A 21,945-nucleotide genomic window follows, 5' to 3' on the forward strand; every position below is an offset into this window, starting at 1 on the left:
TGACTTCCTGATGGCCACCTCCAAAAGGACACATTTGGTTCTTTGGTGTCCCCTAGTCTTGTTCTTGACTTTTTCCTCCCCTCACTCTCATGCTTTCTCCTAGGTTGTCTCATTCATTCCCATGACTTTACCCAGAGCTGCACTCCTGACTAGCAAATTTCACAGAATAATCCACTGCATCTCCAGCCCAACTTGTCCCAAACTCATTATGTCATTTCACCATCAATCAACCATTTTCCTCCTCCTGTTTCCTTGGATTGAAGAATGGTGCCACCACCCACCCAGCCAACCCAAACTAAAAACCTGGGGTCAATACCAGGTACGATTAAGAGCATGGCTCTTCAGGTCCAACCCTCCCCCGACCGGGGTCAAACCTTGGCTACTCCACATACTAACTGGGTGGCCTTGTCCAAGTCACAGCTTTTTGGGTCTCAGTTTCTTCATCTGTGTAATAAGGATAAAAACGATGCCTGTAATCCCAGAACTCTGAGATGCTGAGGCAGGTGGAATGCTTGAGGCCAAAAGTTGGAGACCAGCCTGGCCAACAAAGTGAAACCTTTTCTCTACTAAAAATACAAAAATTAGTCGGGTGTGGTGGTGCATGCCTGTAGTCCAAGCTACTCAGGAGGCTGAGGCACAAGAATCGCTTGAACCCCAGAGGCAAAGGCTGCAGTGAGCTGAGATCACACCACTGCATTCCGGCCTGGACAACAGAGTGAGATTCTGTCTCAAAAAACAAACAAATGAAAAGAGTCTCACCTGTTTTCAAAAAGAAAAGGTACTGATCAGAATTAAAACACCCTTATAATAATAACAAAATAGTCTCTAGTGGTTCATGATGAAGCTCAAATGACATGGTGTATATGAAGCACTTAATGCCTATAACACAAGCACTCAGCAGATGTTAGCTACAAGCATCATCATCATCATCATCATCACTATCCTAGGCTTCTTTTATTTCATTTCCAATAGCCAGCAATCAGTTGCCAAACCCCAACATATCTGCCTACCAAAAAATGCTCTAAAATTCCCCCCATTCATGCGCGTAATCAATGTTAGTTCAACAAGATGATCCTCTCCTTTCTCTTCCTTCTCTAACACTATCTCAGCAGCCTTCTGACTTACTCTCAAATCCATCCTTCGGATGGCAGCCCCAGAGGGTTCTACAGTAACACAGACCTGGCTGTATCTCGACTCCTCCAGTTGCTTCTCACTGCCATCAGGGTAGAACTGCCAACAAGGCCAGGCCTGTCCTTCATGACTGTGCCTGGCTTCAGCCAGGCTGACTCCAGCCCTTGCTCCACAGTCCCAGGGCTGATCAACTGCCTATGGTCATGCATGTATTGCTGGCTCTGTGGGAACTGCCTTTCCAGTCTTTGACCCACTAACCCTTGGGTCTCCCCTTGAGCCTCAGCTCAGGTATCATCATTTCCAGGAAGCCTCTTTTCACTCCCCCTCCTTCCCCTACAGTGCTGGGCAAGCCCATGGCACCATGTGATCGAGGTTTGCTTACAGACTCACTTTCCCACTGCCCCCTAATCTCATCTGGCAGTCCTACTGTTAGCACTCCCCCGTCAACAAGGGGCTTTACCCATGGCCTCCAGTTGTCAATCAACAGATCTATTGAGAACCCACCTACTATGTGCCTAGCACTGCTGAATATATGGTGGTAAGTATAATATACACTGTCCCTGCCTTGCGGAATATAGAGTCTAACAAGAGAGGTAGATATTAAACAAAAGAAAAGATTTTAAAATTATACAAGCTAAATTTCTGGAAGATACATCTAATTTCAACTTCTCTTGATAGGGTCTCTCTCTGCTAGGCTCATTTGCAAACGACTGAGGGCATAGGGTCATTACCTCCCCAAGACCTTCCCTCTTCAAAGTTGGGCACACTCAGTTTCCCCTCCCAGGCGTGTGGCTACCTAAGTGTTACTTAAATGTCAATTGCCTGCATGTCCCTAAACCTCCAGCCTGTGGGGTCATGATTCTGTTTATATTCAAATTAAATAACCCTAGCCTCCACCCACAAAATTAAGAAATTGATCTCAGCAATCTCAGTCTCTGAACATTAAAAAAAATGTGCAAACCTCCCAAATTGTGGGGGCAAACTTTCCAATCAATAGAATTTCAACTGGCAGATGGAAATACCTTCTTTTCCCTTAATCACAGGAATCTCTTCATTATCTGCTACTCCAAGTAGGCTCTGAAAATGTATTTACTCTCTACCCTACCAAAGGTCCAAGAATATATGAGCACATATATGGCAGATTGCTATTTTAGGTTATCTTTTTCCTGAGTTACCTAATTCACTCATCCTGATTTTGCCTGATTTCTTGAAATCTACCTCTATTAGGAAACTTTATAGGCCACTGATTCTTTTTTTTCCCTTTGTGATAAAATTTGCATAACATAAAATTTACGATTTTAACCATTTTAAGGTGTACAGTTCAGTGGCATTTAGTCCATTCACAATGTTGTGCAACCATCACTTCTATCTAGTTCAAAAACATTCCATCACCCCAAAATAAAACCCTGTACCCATTAAGCAGTTTTCCCCTTGCAGCAGCCTCTAGCAACCGCTAATCTACTTTCTGCTTCTGTGGATTTGCTTATTCTTGGTATTTCCTGTAAGCGGAATCATACAATATGTGGCCTTTTGCAACTGGCTTCTTTTACTAGTATAATGTTTTCAAGTTTCATTCCAGTTGTAACATATATATCATTCCTTCTTATTGCTAAATAGTATTTCATCATGTGGATATGACATATCCATTTTTATTTGTTTACCCATTCATCAGCCAATGGACATTGGATTGCTTCCATTTTTGGCTGTTATGAAAAATGCTGCTATAAACATTCATGTACAAGTTTTTGTGTGCACATATGTTTTCAATTCACTTTGGTATATACCTAGGAGTGGAATTGCTGGGTCATATGGTAACTGTGTGTTTGACTTTTTGAGCAACTGCCAGACTGTTTTTCTAAGGTCACTGATTCTTAAACATAGCTGCACATTGGAATCACCTGGGCAACTTTTAGAAAGAGCTGTTTCCTAGGTCCCACCCTCAGAGGTTCTGATATAATTGGTCTACTCTGTGGCCTGCACAGGGGAAGTTTCAAAGTTCTCCAGGTGATTTTCCCCAGCCTGGGTTGAGAATTTCTGATATAAATGAAGTGGACTCAGAGATGTTGTATTCATCAATAACTCTTGAATCTGCCATCTGAAATCAGTGTTTTTAGATCTGCTTGATTGTGATAATTTTCTGGGACACTTAATAAAAATACACATTCCAGGCAGGTGCAGTGGCTCATGCTTGTAATCCCAGCAATTTGGGAGGCCAAGGCTGGAGGATTGCTTGAGCCCAGGAGTTTGAGACCAGCCTGGGCAACATAGTGAGACCTCATCTCTACAAATAATAAACAAAATTAGCTTAGCATGGTGGCACATACCTGTAGTCCCAGCTACTCAGGATGCTGATGCAGGAGAATCACTTGAGCCTGGGAGGTTGAGGCTGCAGTGAGCCATGATCACACCACTGCACACCAGCCTGGGCAACAGAGTGAGACCCTGTCTCAAAAAAAAAAAAAAATTCTACCCCCTTCCTCTGGAAATATCCTACCTAGAGGGTCTCAGAAAGGGACTGAGAATCTGAAGGCTCAACATACACTTCAGATGTATTTTATGATCTGGCAAATTTCAAAGCAATATCTTAGATCCTCCTCACTTCTTAAAATGTGGGCCTGATCAGTATTATCAGTGTCATCTGGAACTTGTAAGCAATGCAAATTCTAACAACTGCTAAATCAGAATCTGCATTTTAACAATTCTGCAGTGACTGTAAGCACATTAATAATTTAGAAGTACAGTGTTAGACTACCAATCTCAAGCAGTATAGTCCCCACACAAGTGGTTCTCATACTTGAGCATGCCTTAGATTCTCCAAAAGGCTTATTAAAACACAAGTTACTCCCAGAGCTGCTGATTTAGTAGGTCTTCGGTAGGAACCAAGAATTTCCATCTGTAGTAAGTCCCCACTGATGATGATGTGCCACAATGGGGACTACACTTTGAGAATTTCTGGTCCCTGATCTAGACCAGTTTCTCAAACTTGGCACTATTGACATTTTGGGCCAGATCATTCTTTCCTGTAGGTAATTATCCTGTGTTTTGTAGGATGTTCAGCTGCTTCCCTGGCCTCTACCCACTGAATGCCGTAGCACCCCCAAAATCATGGCAACCAAAAATGTCTCCATGCATTGTCAAATATTCCCTGATGGGAGTGGGTGACAAAATAGCCCCCAGTTGAGAATCACTGGTCTAGACTATTCCTAAAAGGGAAATGGCGGAAAGGCCTGCTGCTCATTCCGTTCATGGGGAGAATAGACTCAGTCAGTCCCTGGCTTGGGCAGCCTCTCTCAGCCTCTTCTCCCACCCCCTCAGATCCTGGGGCATCTACAGAGGAGCTTGAGTCCCTGAGGGAAAACCTTTGTGGACCAGAATTTCCTCATCTGGGGAAATGAGAGCCTGTTCCTAGGTCCCTGGCAATCGTGGGGCTAGAAGTGTCTGACTGAGTCTCTGGACACCAGCTGTGCATTCCTGAGCAGGTAGCCCAGCCTGTCAACCCCCTCTCTCACCCACAACTCTTTTTCAAATGTATTTGTTGGTTCACACTGCCCCCACGTTTATCTATTGAAATATGTGGGTTAGTGCACCATCCCTAAGGTTCTATCTACTTACTGAAATGTGTGCATGTTGGTTCACAGTGTCTCAAAATGTCCACATTTATTGAAATGTGTGGTTGGCTCAGTGTGCTTCAACGTCTTTTGCTCTTTCTTCTGCAAGATATGCTATGGCTGATCATTAAAGCCAGATTAGTCAAGAAACTTTAACAGCAGCCACAGGCAAACTGAAGAACAGAATGCCTATTGGTCACCTGATTCTTTTAAAGCTACACCCTAGAAATCTGTGTGATTGGGAATTTTAATTAATCTGAATTGCTATACTTATGTTCTTTTCAGTGAGTTAGGACTACTGAAAAAAATTTATTACTTTTTTTAAAGGAGCTTCCTGACTTTCCAATCTTTGAGTCTGGTTAGCATTTCAGATTGTTGGACAGTAGTGTCCTCTGCTGGAACTATCTGGTTATTACAACAGACATTGTGTGCTACTCCTGAGTCCCATCAGACCTCCGAAATGTATATATTTGGAAAGTCCCCTGTTGACCCCATGTATGTCTTCCAGTTCAAAGGCTAGATGAAAAGAGGACACATTTTCTGAACGCTCTTAATCCTGCTTCCAGGAATTGAGTGCCTCAGCCTAGTACATTGGTTGGGAGTAGGTTTCCCATGGGTTTCCCCGGCAACTCCCGAGTTTAGCGTTTGCCTTACCAGAAAAGAAGCTGAATCCGGAGCCCCTCCAGGTCACGAACCAACCCACGCGGAGGACTGATGTGGTGGAATGAACACGTTTGGGGACCCCAGGGTCCTGGCTTCAGCTTCCACCTCTGCACATCCTTAGCGGTGGGGCCTTAAACATCTCTAATGCTGGAACCCTCGTTTCTCCATCTGTAAAATTACGGTTTCAGACTGTACTTTGAGGGGTTCTAGGGAACCTCACAGGTGCCTGGCAGAACCGTTCTCGGGGGAGAGCTAAACAGGAGATGAGAAGTAGCTGAGTGGACAGCTCCCAACCACCACAGGAGCGCATTCCACTTCTATCTGGTTTTATGTACATTTAATATTTTGTTTTGTGTTCTGCTGCTAAGAAAAGAAAGGAAAGAAAGAAAGAGAGAGAGAGAGAAGAAAAAGAAAGAAAGAAAGAGAAAAGAAAGGAAAGAACTTTCCTTTTGAAAACCATGCAGTAGGTGACCTCTAAAGTTCTTCCAGCACTTTCTCTGATTCCTAACCTGCATGTATCTGGGAGGAGGTATGTGAGAAGGTGTGTCTGTGTGTTAAATTGCTCTAATTTGCACCACCCCGCCCTGCTTTTTAAGCCAAATTAAGAATGGTAAGGGCTAAGGGCGTTCTCTGTCTTCTCCCTGAGGGGCATCCAGTCCAAAGTAAATGTTCAGTACTTGTGATAAAAATGGCTCCTTCAAATTTATAGCCCTAAATGCCCACATCAAAAAGTTAGAAAAATCCCAAATTAACAATCTGACATCACAACTGAAAGAACTAGAGAAGTGAGAGCAAACCAACTTCAGAGCTAGCAGAAGACAAGAAATAACCAACGGAGCTAGACTGAAGATTGAGACATGAAAAACCATTCAAAAGATCAATGAATCCAGGAGCTGTTTTTTTGAAAAACTTAATATGGCAGACTGCTAGCTAGAATAAGAAAAAGAAGAACCAAGTTAAACTTTGTTATTTACAGAAATGCAAATAACCATCAGAGACTACTACGAACACCTCAATGCAAACAAACTAGAAAATCTAGAAGAAATGGATAAATTCCTGCATACATACACCCTCCATAGCTGAGCCAGGAAGAAATTGAATCCCTGAATAGACCAATAATAAGCTCCAAAATTGAATCACTAATTTTTGGTTGAATTAGCCCACCAACCGAAAAAAAAACAAAAAACAAGAAAACCCAGGACCAGACAGATTCACAGCTGAATTCTACCAGATGTACAAAAAAGAGCTGGAACCATTCCTGCTGAAACTATTCCAAAAAATTGAGGAGGAGGGACTCCTTCCTAACTCATTCTATGAGGCCAGAATCATCCTGATACCAAAACCTTGTAGAGACCCAACAAAAAAGGAAACTTCAGGCCAATATATCCTTGATGAACATTGATGCAAAAATCATCAACAAAATACTAGCAAACCAAATCCAGCAGTACATCAAAACACTAATCCACCACAATCAAGTAAGCTTTATCCCTGGTATGCAAGTTTAGTTCAAAATATGCAAATCAATAAATATGATTCATCACATAAACAGAACTATAGACAAGAACCACATGATTGTCTCAATTAATCCAGAAAATCCTCGATAAAATTCAACATCCCTTCATGTTAAAAACTCTCAACAAACTAGAAACTGAAGAAACATACCTCAAAATAATAAATCTATGACAAACCCACAACCAGCATCGCACTAAATGGGCAAAAGCTGGAAGCATTCCTCTTGAAAACTGGCTCAAAACAAAGATGTCTTCTCTCAGCATTCCTATTCAACATAGTATTGGAAATCCTGGCCAGAGCAATCAGGTAAGAGAAAGAAATAAAGGACATCAGATAGGAAGAAAGGATGTCAAACTGTCCCTATTTGCAGATGACATGATTCTAAATCTAGAAAACTCCACTCGGCCCAAAAGCTCCTTGAGCTGATAAACAACTTCAGCAAAGTCTCAGGATACAAAATCAATGTGCAAAAATCACCAGCATTCCTATACACTAACAGTCAAGCTGAGAGCCAAATCAGGAATGCAATCCCATTCACAATTGCCACTAAAATAATAAAATACCTGGGAATACAGCTAACCAGGGAGGTGAAAAATCTCTACAATGAGAATTCTAAAACATTGCTCAAAGATATCACAGATGACACAAACAAATGGAAATAAACTCCATGCTCATGGACAGGAAGAATCAACATCATTAAAATGAGTATACTGTCCAAGGCAATTTACAGATTCAGTGCTATCCCTATCAAACTACCAATCACATTCTTCACACAACTAGAAAAAACTATTTTAAAATTCATATGAAACTAAAAAAGATCCTGAATAGCCAAGGCAATCCTAATACAGGTGTCTACACACCCTGTAGAATATACTTCAACCTTTAGAGTGTTGTCTTCTGATATCTACTGTAATTATCTTTGGTAAGCTATTTCTTTTCTTTTTTTTTTTTTTGAGACGGCATCTCGCTCTGTTGCCAAGCTGGAGTGCAGCGGCGTGATCTTGGCTCACTGCAACCTCTGCCTCCCAGGTTCAACTGATTCCCCTGCCTCAGCCTCCTGACTAGCTAGGGCTACAGGCACGTGCCATCATGCCCAGCTAATTTTTGTATTTTTAGTAGAGACAGGGTTTCACCATGTTGATCAGGATGGTCTCGACTTCCTGACCTCGTGATCTGCCTGCCTTGGCCTCCCGAAGTGCTGGGATTACAGGTGTCAGCCACCTCACCTGGCCTACTAGGCTACTGCACTGTTCTCTCAGACCATTGGTTTCTGGGTGTTTGGGTATATGATACAACCAGTAAATGACATGGGCTTGAGCCTCTGTGACTCTTCTATTTCTGTAAAATGAATTATTTAGTCAAAAGTGATGTATGAAATACTTTGGTGGTGATAAGTCTCGGGAGGATAGTACTATCGGAAGCATTGCAGAAAGGAAAGATAAGTCCATATCCATATAATAAGTGATTATTCAATGGGAACAAATTATCACCCACTCCACACTAGTGATCAGCACTGGTCTGCTGTTGGGAGGTCAGACATGTAGCAATGGTTGCTGGATCATCTTTGGTGAGGGAAAGTTTATGCTGTTGAGCCCATCCCTGCCATCATGACCACTTTGAACATGAGTAATTGAGCAAACGTTGGATGGGAAAGGGGCTGGCTAACCTTCTCAGAGCATGTCTTCTACATGATTATTCTACAGTAGGTACCCTTTGGTGAACATCCACATTGGACACAAATATCCTCACATTCTGAGCACTTTTAAATAGGTCCAGCCCATGTCTCTTCCCTAGATCTCTCTTCTCACTAATTTGCCAGTCTTGTTTTTTCCAATGTCCCTGACCAACTGGCCAATTCTTTAACCCCTGCCCGTGGGCCAACACAGATTCTCTTCTCTGAGTATTTCACATTGACCAAGTTGTCAATGAAATGGACTGCTTGAAGTTCTGCTAGGTGAGAGAATTTCTCTTCAACACCATCTTTCAGGAGTCCTTCTGAAGTTCTAATGCTACAGCAGTCTACTTCCTGTTTATACAAGTATCGTTAGCTTTGAGTTCTTCTTCATTAGCCAATTGGTAATAAGGAATTCACCAGTAAATTATAGAGCTACATAGAGGGAGAGGAACAGTGAAGCAGGAGTAGGTGACATATGTAATTGCTTTGTGCCCTCAGGATTTGCTTAATTTTGATCCCTATTATACAATTTCTATTTACTTAATAATTGCTGCTGTGAATGCTCACTGTTAATGCTTAATGAATCAGATAACACCTAGTTCGTAGGAGGAAACTAAGATTACATGGTTACTTAATGTTCCATGGTTAAACAATCTAGCTCTACAGGAACCCAGTAAGAACTAATTCTCAATTGCAGAATGGAGGCATGACTTTGCTTTCAAATCCTGGAGACCTGCTCTGCTATTCTCCTTCAGGGCTTTTCAGGAGGCTTCACTGAACATCTCTTTGAGCCATAAACTGATCAAGTACTTCTGGTACATAAGGTCTAAGTAGGAAAACAGCTTGTAGTGCAGCTTGGACCTGATGCAGATACTTTTTGTGTTTGGAGCCTCCTTCAAAACTATCAAGGTATCACACCTGTAATCCCAGCACTTTGGGAGGCCAAGGTGGGTGGATCACAAGGTCAGGAGTTCAAGACCAGCCTGGCCGATATGGTGAAACCCTGTCCCTACTAAAAATACAAAAATTAGCCAGGTGTGGTGGCAAGTGCCTGTAATCCCAGTTACTCAGGAGGCTGAGGCAGAGAATCGCTTGAACCCAGGAGGCAGTGGTTACAGTGAGCCAAAATCAGGCCACTGCACTCCAGCCTGGGTGAGACAGTGAGACTCCATCTCAAAAACAAAACAAAACAAAAAACTGTCAAGGTACTGAGTTGGAACACCCTCAAATATACTCAAATATACCACACATTGACCCCCAGAAGCAAGAAGTCAAGCACTAAAAAGGAAACCTTTTTTTTTTTTTTTGACCAAGTCTCGCTCTGTAGCCCAGGCTGGAGTGCAGTGGTGCTATCTCAGCTCACTGCAACCTCTGCCTCCTGGGTTCAAGCAATTCTCCCACTCTGTGGGTTGTCTGTTTACTCTGCTGACTTTTCTTTGTTTGTTTGTTTTGTTTTTTGAAACGGAGTCTCACTCTCGAGATCTCGGTGACTGTTCTTTTTGCCATGCAAAAGCTCTTTAATTAAATCCCAACTATATATCTTTGTTTTTATTGCATTTGCTTTTGGTTTGTTGGTCATGAAATCCTTGCCTAAGCCTGTGGTATATATATATAATGGAATACTACTCAGCCATAAAAAGGAATGAATTAATGGCATTTGCAGCAACCTAGATGAGATTGGAGACTATTATTCTAAGTGAAGTAACTCAGGAATGGAAAACCAAACATCATATGTTCTCACTGATGTGTGGGAGCTAAGGTATGAGGATGCAAAGCATAAGAATAACACAATGGACCTTGAAGACTTGGGATGAAGGATGGGAGGGGTGAGGTGTATACTGCTCTGGTGATGTGTGCACCAAAATCTCACAAATCATCACTAAATAATTTATTCATGTAACCAAATACTACCTGCATCCCAATAACCTATGAAAAAAATGGCTCAAAAAATAAATTAACTCAAATCAAAAACTAAATAAATTAAAATAATAAAAATGATTATTTCAATGGATTGAAATACATCAAACACTCAGAATCCATGAGTTCCCATAACAACACAACAACAGAAAAAGGAGAAATTAGTAGATTATCTTTGGTGAATACTAGATAATCAACTCATTTTCCAATTTTTTGTTGTTGTTGTTGAAATGGAGTTTCACTCTTGTTGCCCAGGCTGGAGTACAATGGCGCGATCTCGACCTACTGCAACCTCCGCCTCTCAAGTTTAAGCAATTCTCCTCCCTCAGCCTCCCAAGTAGCTGGGATTACAGGCATGCACCACCACACCCAGCTAATTTTGTATTTTTAGTAGAGACAGGGTTTTATCATGTTGGTCAGGCTGGTCTTGAACTCCTGATGTCATGTGATCCACCTGCCTTGGCCTCCCAAAGTGCTGGGATTACAGGCGTGAGCCACCACGACTGGCCTACCATTTCAAATAAGTGGAAAAAAATCAATGATTTATTCTGACTTTCCTACCTGAACAGCACCTTGGGGTAACCAAATAGTTAATTAGGAGTTTTTTTCTTATAGAAGTATTTCAGTTTACAAATGAAGAAGTAATTATAGGATATAATAATGTACATTTTGTAACCCATTATGAATTAATGGGTCAATTAAAATGAGATATTATTAAACATCAAAAATCAGAGAAGTAGACATTTTATGGTGATTGATGGCAGTACATAACACCACCTATAAAGATTCTCACCAAAATGTTAAACTTGAGTCTGATCAAGCTTATCTAGATCTAAATACTAAATGCAAGGGACTGGGGAACATATTAAAGAATGCCATGGGGATGAACTCTTCAAAATCAAGGCAATGGGAAACCAGAAAGAAATAATCTCATCTCTTTGACAAATGCATTGCAAGCAAAAGAAAGAAATGTAGTGGACAGCCTTAATTTAAGTGACAAAATTACTAGGTATGGGCTTTATCTGGTTCACAATTTGAATGAAAAGACCATTAAAAAATTTATGAAACAATTAGGTGAATTTGAACTCTGGCTATGATACTGAATGATATTAGAGGATTATTGTCGATTTTAAGGATGATAATGGTATTGCAGTTATTGTTAAGGGTTTTTATCTTTTAGAGATACACATTGAAATATTTACAGACCAAATTATATAATATCAGGAATTTGCGTCAAAGTAACCTAGGCACAAAGGATGTGTTCAGAATACAAACAAAATTGGCAAACAGTTGATACTTGCTAAAACTGGATAATACAATATGTATCCATTATACCGGTTTCTTTTCATATTTTTGTACACGTTTGAAAATTTCCATAATCAAAGTCTTCAAAAACCTAGCCAAAAGAATACAAGGATAGTATTATTAAAATTGGGTAAGGTTAAATTACATTTTAAAAGTAGTTTGCAAAACAGAGAGACTTTAAAATGTTAAAGGGAACAATCCACAGTGAAGTAATACCAGTCATGAATCTTTTTGCAATAAATAAAATTGATAAGACAAAACTGAAGAAAATAATAAGAAGAAATTGCCAAAAACATAATAGCAATAAGGGACTGTAATTCATTTATCTCTGCACATGACAGATGTAATAGACAAAAATATAAGTAAGCCTATAAAGGCTCTGAATTATATAATCAATAAGGTTGAGTTCTATACTCTGAGCATACTGAATACTTTCAAGTACCAACACATTTATAAAAATCGATCTTTTATAAGGCCATAAAGAAAACCTACATAAATTCCAAAATGTAGAATAAAATAAGACCCTATTGTGTTTTAGTAATACAGTAAAACTAAAAAGTAGGATCCAAAACAATCTTACACATTGCTGATGGGGATATAAAATGATTACAGTCACTGTGCAATATAGCTTGGCAGTTCTTAATAATGTAAGCATATATCTATCACATGGCCCTAACGTTTCACTTCTAGGGAATTTGCCAAATAAAAAAGAAAGCACATGTCCATGCAAAGACCTATACAGAAATATTCATAGCAGCTTTATTTGTAATAGCCAAAAACTAGATACCACCCTAAGTCCTTCATTAGCTGAACGGATAAACTAATTGTGGCATATTCATACAATGGAATACAGCTCAAAAATGAAAAAAAGTAGTAAATGATGGATACACAGAACAACATGAATGAAATCTCAAAATAATTATGAGTAAAAGGAGCCAGACAAAAAAGAGTACATATTGTATGATTACATTTACATGAAATTCTAAAAAGTGCAAACTAATCTATAGTGACAGAAAGTAGATCAGTGTTTGCTTGGGGAACTGGTGATTTCACAGGAGTATAAGGAACTTTTGTGTATTATGGATATATCCACCATCTTATTATGTTGGTGCTTTCACAGTTATATACATTTGTCAAAACTTATCAAATTCTGTACCTTAAATATGTACAATTTATTGAATGTCAGTTATACCTAGTTTTTAAAAATCCTAGGAATAAAGTGAATATATAGGACCTATATAAGTTAAGCATATATCTAGCACATGGATGTAAATAACCCAAAATATGTCAAAGCATGGTGGCTCATGCCTGTAATCCCAGCACTTTGGGAGGCCACATTCAGCAGATCACTTGAGGCCAGGAGTTGAAGACCAGCCTGGCCAAAGTGGCAAAACCCTATCTCTACTAAAAATACAAAAATTAGCCCGGCTTGGTGGTGGGCATCTGTAATCCCAGCTACTCAGGAAGTTGAGGTGGGAGGATTGCTTGAGCCCAAAAGATGGAGGTTTCAGTGAGCTGCGATCACACCACTGCACTGCAGCCTGGGCGACAGAGTAAGACTCTGTCTCAAATAAAAAAAAAAAAAAGGAAAAGGAAAAAAACCTGTAAACTAGACATGAACCAATACAAAGACAGACTTTAATCTTAGATAGAGATGCTCAATTTCATAAATTTGGTGCAATAAGAAAATCAATGAATATTGTTTCATTTATTTATTTGAACTTGAAAATGACTCCAAAATTATTCTTAAAAAAATGAAACACATGAAAATGTCCCAGATACCCAGAAATAGAAAAGTAACATTGGTACAGGAATAGATAAATCAATGGAAGAGAATCAAGAGTACAGAAATAAAACCAAGAATAGACAGGAGTCTGGAACATGATAAACATAGGATTTTAGATCAGTGGGGAAAGGATAATTTAATAATTAAAGTTGTATAATGGTCTAACCATGTGGAAAAGTTGTATCCACACACGCTGGCCACCAAAAAACAATTCTAAAGAAATCAAAACTTGTATTTAAAAATGAAACTATCAAAGTACTAAAACTAAACATAGATAGATTATATTTACAACTGTGGAATGAGAAAAGCCTTTATGTTTGCAGCAAAATCTAGCATGTATAATGGGAAAAATTGCTTAATTTAACCACAGTAAATGTTTAAACCTTCTGTAATGAAAAAATATTCAAAAAATTACAAACTGTGAAAAACATGTCCAATACATAAAACAAAAAAAAGCTAATTTCCTTGGTTTACAAAGAGCTCTTTATATGTCAGTAAGATAAATGACCCAATAATAATGAACAAAATAAATGAGCAAGTCAAAGAAAAAAGAGATACCAATAGCCATCAAGCATGCAAAAAAGATAACAAATCTTATTAAAATTAAAGCAAGTGTAAATTACAGCATTATTTCAGTTATCTATTGCTGAATGATAAATCATTCCAAAGCTTAGCACCTTAAAATAATAATAAACATGTATTATCTCTGATAGTTTTTGTAGGTTGGGACCTCAAAAGTTGCTAAGCTGGGCAGTTCTGGCTTGAAGTCTTTCGTGAGGTTGTTGTCAAGATTTGACTGGGGCTGCAGCCATCTGAAGGCTTGACAGGGGCTAAAGGATCCATTTCCCAGGTGGCTCACTCACATGACTGGTGTGAGCTGGTGCTGGTGTTGGCAAAAGGCTTAAGTTCCTCCCCAAGCGAGGCTTTCCACGGGGCTATTTGGGCATCCTCACAACACAGTGACTGACTTCCTCACAGCAAGCAATCCAAGAGAGCAAGGCAGAAGCTATAATGACTCTATAATCTAACCTTTGGCAGACACACACATAGCACGTCCACCATTCTCTATTGGTCACACAGGGCCAGCTTCAAGGGCATGCAATCTGTGCAGTCACACAGGGCCGTATACTCAGGAAAGCCCAGTGCTTGGTTTAGAGCTCTGCTATTGCCACACCAATATTCTTTATAATTTTATCTTTGATTTTTAATTTTGCAAGTGAAATGGGACAATGAGGTACATTTTTGAGCAGAAGAGATACACACAATATGTGTGTCCAACACTTTTCCTTCCCACTTCATTTGCATACAGCATTAGCAATGCACAGTATTCTGTTGGGAGTTCAGTGAGACTCAAAGCAAAGACAAGATAAGCAGGCAGAATGTACAGGTAGAATGTGCAAGTATCGGAGAGGATCCAAAATGGCCGAATAGGAAGAGCTCCGGAGTGCAGTTCCCAGCAAGAACAGTGCAGAGGGTGAGTGCTCACCGCATTTCCAAACAAGTTATCACCGTCCACAGACCAGGAGATTCCTGGGCTGAAAAGCACCACGAGTTTTGAGTGCAGCGGTTTCAGCCGGTGCTGGGTCTGTGCACAGAAACTCACACAAGTCTGGACAGCTGTTTCAACTGGTGCCTGGAATGCCTGGGAGACAGAGCCACCCATTCAACTGACAGGAAGGGGGCTGGGCAATCTGGCTTGGCAGGTACCACCCTCACAAAACAAACAAACAGCAAGTGCAGCTGGACCCAGGATGGTCCACCTCAGTGGGAGGAAGGACATCCCCCATTACCAAGGCAGTTCACACAGCAGCTGGGCAGAGCCTGCAGCAGCTCAGCAATGCCTCTGCTGGCAGACTATGACTAGACTACTCTATGTGGGCCAGGGCATCTATGAAAAAAGACAGCACCACGACAGAAACTTATACATAAAGCCAACCTTCCTAGGACAGAGCACCTGGGAAAAGAGGTGGTTATGAGTTCAGCTGCGGCAGACTTAAAGGTACCTACCCAGCAGTTCTGCATGGAATAACAGAGCTCCCGGCACAGCATTTGAGCTCCTATAATAGACAGACTGTCTCCTCAAGCAACTCCATGACCCCCATATACCCAAAGAGACACCTCATAAAGGAGACCTCAGGCCAACATCTGGTGGGTACCCTTCTGGGATGAGGATAGCAGAGGAAGAAACCAGCAGCAACCCTTACTGTTCTGCAGCCCCCACAGGTGATCCCCAGGCAAGCAGGGTCTGGAGTAGACCTCCAGCGGTCCTGCAGCAGAGGGGCCTGACTGTTAGAAGGAAAACTAAGAAGCAGAAAGAAATAGCTTCAACATCAACAAAGAGGATGTCCACTTAGAGACCCCATCCAAAAGTCATCAACTACAAAGACCATAGGTAGATAAAGCCACTGAGATGGGAAGAAACCAGCACAAAAAGGATAAAAACACCAAAAACCAGAACGCCTCTCCTCCTCCAAGGGATCACAACTCCTCACCAGCTAGGGATCAAAGATGGATGGAGAATGAATCTGATGAATTGACAGAAACAGGCTTCAGAAGGTGGGTAATAACAAACTTCTCAGAGTTAAAAGAACATGTGCTAACCCAATGCAAAGAAACTAAGAACCTAGAAAAAAGATTAGATGAGATGCTAACTAGAATAAACAGCTTAGAGAAGAATATAAACAACTTGATGGAGCTGAAAAACACAGCACAAGAACTTCACGAAGCATACACAAGTTTCAATAGCCAAATCGACCAAGCAGAAGAAAGGATATCAGAGATTGAAGATCAACTCAATGAAATAAAACAAGAAGGCAATAATAGAGAAAAAAGAGTGAAAAGAAATGAACAAAGCCTTCAAGAAATATGGGATTATGTGAAAAGACCTAATATACGTTTGATAGGTGTACCTGAATGTGACAGAGAGAATGAATCCAAACTGGAAAACACTCTTCAGGTTATTATCCAGGAGAACTTCCCCAACCTAGCAGGCAGGCCAACATTCAAGTCCAGGAAATACAGAGAACACCACAAAGATATTCCTCAAGAAGAGCTACCCCAAGGCACATAATCATCAGATTCACCAGGGTTGAAACGAAGGAAAGAATGCTAAGGGCAGCAAGAGAGAAAAGTCAGGTTACCCACAAAGGGAAGCCCATCAGACTCACAGCAGATCTCTCCACAGAAATCCTGCAAGCCAGAAGAGAGTGAGGGCCAATATTCAACATCCTTAAAGGAAAGAACTTTCAACCTAGAATTTCATATCCAGCCAAACTAAGCTTCATATGCAAAGGAGAAAGAAAATCCTTTATGGACAAGCAATTGCTGAGAGATTTTGTCACCACCAGGCCTACCTTACAAGAGCTCCTGAAAGAAGCACTAAACAAGGAAAGGAACAACCAGTACCAGCCACTCCAAAAATGTACCAAATGGTAAAGACCATTGACATAATGAAGAAAATGTCCAACTAATGGGCAAGCTAGCATCAAAATGGCAGGATCAAATTCACACATAACAATATTAACCCTAAATGTAAATGGATTAAATGCCCCAATCAAAAGACACAGACTAGCAAATTGGTTAAAAAGTCAAAACCCATTGATGTGCTGTATTCAGAAAACCCATCTCATGTGCAAGCACACACATAGGCTAAAAATAAAGGGATGGAGGAAGATTTATCAAGCAAATGGAGAGTAAAAAAAAAAGCAGGAGTTGCAATCCTAGTCTCTGATAAAATGGACTTTAAACCAACAAAGATCAAAAGAGACAAAGAAGAGCATTACATAATGGTAAAAGGATCAATGCATCAAGAAGAATTAATGATCCTAAATATATATGCACCCAATACAGGCGCACCCAGGTACATAAAGCAAGTTCTCAATGACCTACAAAGAGACTTAGACTTAGACTCCCACACAATAATAGTGGGAGACTTTAACACTCCACTGTCAATATTAGACAGATCAACAAGACAGAAAATTAACAAGGATATCCAGGACTTGAACTCAGATATGAACCAAGTGGACCTAACAGACATCTACAGAAATCTCCACCCCAAATCCACAGAATGTACATTCTTCTCAGCACTGCATGGCACCTACTCTAAAATTGACCACATAATTGGAAGTAAATCACTCCTCAGCAAATGCAAAAGAATGGAAATCATAAACAGTCTCTGAGACCACAGTGCAATCAAATTAGAACTCAGAATTAAGAAACTAACTCAGGGCCGGGCGCGGTGGCTCACACCTATAATCCCAGCACTTTGGGAGGCCAAGGCGGGTGGATCACGAGGTCAAGAGATTGAGACCATACTGGTAAACATGGGGAAACCCCGTCTCTACTAAAAATACAAAAAAATTAGTGGGCGAAGTGGTGCATGCCTGTAGTCCCAGCTACTTGGGAGGCTGAGGCAGGAGAATAGCCTGAACCCAGGAGGCGGAGGTTGCAGTGAGCCGAGATCGCGCCATTGCACTCCAGCCTGGGTAACAAGAGTGAAACTCTGTCTCAAACAAAAAGAAAGAAACTAACTCAGAACCACACAACTTCATGGAAACTGAACAACTGGCTCCTGAATGTTGACTGGATAAACAATGAAATGAAGGCAGGAATAAAGATGTTCTTCAAAACCAAGGAGAACAAAGACACAATGTACCAGAATCTCTGGGACACATTTAAAGCAGTGTCTAGAGGGAAATTTATAGCAATAAATGCCCACATGAGAAGCGAGGAGAGATCTAAAATTGACACCCTACAGTCAAAATTGAAAGAGCTAAAGGAGCAAGATCAAAAAAACTCAAAAGCTAGCAGAAGATGAGAAATAACTAAGATCAGAGCAGACCTGAAGGAGATAGAGCCACAAAAAATCCTTCAAAAAATCAATAAATCCAGGAGCTGGTTTTTTGAAAAGATCAACAAAATAGACCACTAGCCAGATTAATAAAAAATAAAAGGAAGAAGAATCAAATAGATGCAATAAAAAATGATAAAGGGGATATCACCACTGACTCCACAGAAATACAAACTACAATCAGAGATTGCTACAAACAACTCTATTCACAAAAACCAGTAAACCTGGAAGAAATGAATAAATTCCTGGACACTTGCACCCTCCCAAGCCTAAACCAGGAAGAAGTGGAAACCTTGAACAGACCAATAACAAGGGCTGAAGTTGAGGCAGCAATTACTAGCCTACCAACCAAAAATGTGCAGGTCCAGACGGGTTCACAGCCAAATACTATGAGACATACAAAGAGGAGCTGGGACCATTCCTTCTGAAACTATTCCAAACAATCCAAAAAGAGGGAATCCTTCCCAAATCATTTTGTGAGACCAACATCATCCTGATACCAAAACCTGGCAAAGACTCAACAAAAAAAAAGAAAACTTCAGGCCAATATCCAAGATGAACATAGATGCAAAAATCTTCAATAAAATACTGGCAAACTGAACAGCACATCAAAAAGGTTATCTATCACGATCAAGTAGGCTTCATTCTGGGGATTCAAGGCTGGTTCAACATATGCAAGTCTATAAATGTAATCCACCACATAAACAGAACCAAAGACAAAAACCACATTATTATCTCAATGGATACAGAGAAGGCCTTTGACAAAATTCAACGGCCCTTTATGCTAAAAATTGTCAATAAACTAGGTATCAAAGGAACGTATCTCAAAACAATAAAAGCTATTTATGACAAACCTACAGCCAATATCATACTGAATGGGCAAAAACTGGAAGCATTCCCTTTGAAATCCAGCACTAGACAAGGATGCCCTCTCTCACCACTCCTATTCAATATACTATTGGAAGTTCTAGCCAAAGCAATTAGGCAAGAAAAAAAAAGGGGGTTATTCAATTAGGAAAAGAGGAAGTCAAATTGCTTCTATTTGCAGATGACATGATTGTATATTTACAAGACCCTGTCATCTCAGCCCAAAATCTCCTGAAACTGATAAGCAACTTCAGCAAAGTCTCAGGATACAAAATCAATGTGCAGAAATCACAAGCATTTCTATACATCAATAACAGACTAACAGAGAGCCAAATCATGAGCAAACTCCCATTCACAATTGCTACAAAGAGAATAAAATACCTAGGAATACAACTAACAAAGGATGTAAAGGACCTCTTCAAGGAGAACTACAAACCACTGCTCAACAAAATAAGAGAGGACACAAATTGATGGAGAAACATTCCATGCTTATGGTTAGGAAGAATCGATATCGTGAAAATGGCCATACTGCCCAAAGTAATTTATAGATTCGAGGCTATTCTCATCAAGCTACCAATGACCTTCTTCACTGAACTAGAAAAAAACCACCTTAAACTTCATATGGAACCAAAAGAGAGCCTGCATAGCCAAGACAATCCTAAGCAAAAAGAACAAAGCTGGAGGCATCACACTACCTGACTTCAAACTATACTACAAGGCTACAGTAATCAAAACAGCATGGTACTGGTACCAAAACAGAGATATAGACCAATGAAACAGAATAGATGCCCTGGAGGCAACGCCACACATCTACAACCATCAGATCTTTGACAAACCTGACAAAAACAAGCAATGGGGAAAGGATTCCCTGTTTAATAAATGGTGTTGGGAAAACTGGCTAGCAGTGTGCAGAAAGCAGAAACTAGACCCCTTCCTGACACCTTACACTAAAATTAACTCCAGATGGCTTAAAGACTTAAACATAAGACCTAATGCCATAAAAACCCTAGAAGAAAACCTAGGCAAAACCATTCAGGACATAGGCATAGGCAAGGACTTCATGACTAAAACACCAAAAGCATTGGCAACAAAAGCCAAAATAGAAAAATGGGACCTAATCAAACTCCAGAGCTTCTGTACAGCAAAAGAAATAATCATTAGAGTGAACAAGCAACCAACAGAATGGGAAAAAAATTTTTGCAATCTACCCATCTGACAAAGGGCTAATATCCAGAATCTACAAAGAACTAAAACAGATTTACAAGAAAAAAAAACCCTTCCAAAAGTGGGAGAATGATATGAACAGACACTTTGCTAAAGAAGACATATATGAGGCCAACAAACATGAAAAAATGCTCATCATCACTGATTATTAGAGAAATACAAATCAAAACCACATTGAGATACCACCTCACGCCAGTTAGAATGGCAATCATTACAAAATCTGGAGACAACAGATGCTGGAGAGGATGTGGAGAAATAGGAACACTTTTACACTGTTGGTGGGAGTGCAAATTAGTTCAACCATTGTGGAAGACAGTGTGGCGCTTCCTCAAGGACCTAGAAATAGAAATTCCATTTGACCCAGCAATCCCATTATTAAGTATATACCCAGAGGATTATAAATCATTCTATTATAAAGACACTTGCACACATATGTTCATAGTGGCACTATTTACAATAGCAAAGACCTGGAACCAACCCAAGTGCCCATCGACGATAGACTGGACAAGGAAAATGTGGCATATATACGCCATGGAATACTATGCAGCCATAAAAAAATGATGAGTTTGTGTCCTTTGTAGGGACATGAATGAATCTGGAAACCATTATTCTCAGCAAACTGACACAAGAACAGAAAATCAAACACTGCATGCTCTCACTCGTAGGCGGGTATTGAACAATGAGAACCCCTGGACACAGGGAGGGGAGCATCACACACCGGAGTCTGTTGCGGGGGTGCCAAGGGAGGGACAGCAGAGGGGTGGAGAGGTCGGGGAGGGATAACATAGGGAGAAATGCCAGATGTAGGTGGCGGGGGGATGGAGGCAGCAAACCACATTGCCATGTATGTACCTATGCAACAATCCTGCATGATCTGCACATGTACCCCAGAACCTAAAGCACAAATAAATAAATAAATAAATAAATAACTAGGGGGGAAAAATAGAGACCAATAATGCAATCCAGGACATGCTAGAATTCTATTTCATTAGCTCTCACATTCTCTCTGATCATATGTATCTTCCCTTTTTTCTGATGCCATATTTTGGGAGATTCGTTTTGACTTTCTCTTCTAATCCTTTAAACAGATTTTCTTCTGTCATTTTTAAAACATTTCTCTAGAACCTGAATTCTCTGAATGTTTTATTTTTATAACTTATTTTTATCTTAATAAACTTTTTGTTTTTCTGAGAATGTTACATATATGTGTGTATGTGTGTATATATATATATGTATTTGAGAAATTGCTTTGCTCATAAACATGATGAGATGATTTTTTCCAGGTTAAAAAGAAAAGAAAAAAGAATGTGCAAGTATCAAGAAGTGAAATAGGTCAGGTGCAGTGGCTCATGCCTATAATCCCTGTACTTTGGGAGGCCAAGGCAGGCAGATTGCTTGAACTCATGAG

This window comes from Aotus nancymaae, unplaced genomic scaffold, assembly GCF_030222135.1.
Source record: "Aotus nancymaae isolate 86718 unplaced genomic scaffold, 86718_ANA_hifiasm-v0.15.2.pri h1tg000064l_0, whole genome shotgun sequence".
Classification (NCBI taxonomy): domain Eukaryota; kingdom Metazoa; phylum Chordata; class Mammalia; order Primates; family Aotidae; genus Aotus; species Aotus nancymaae.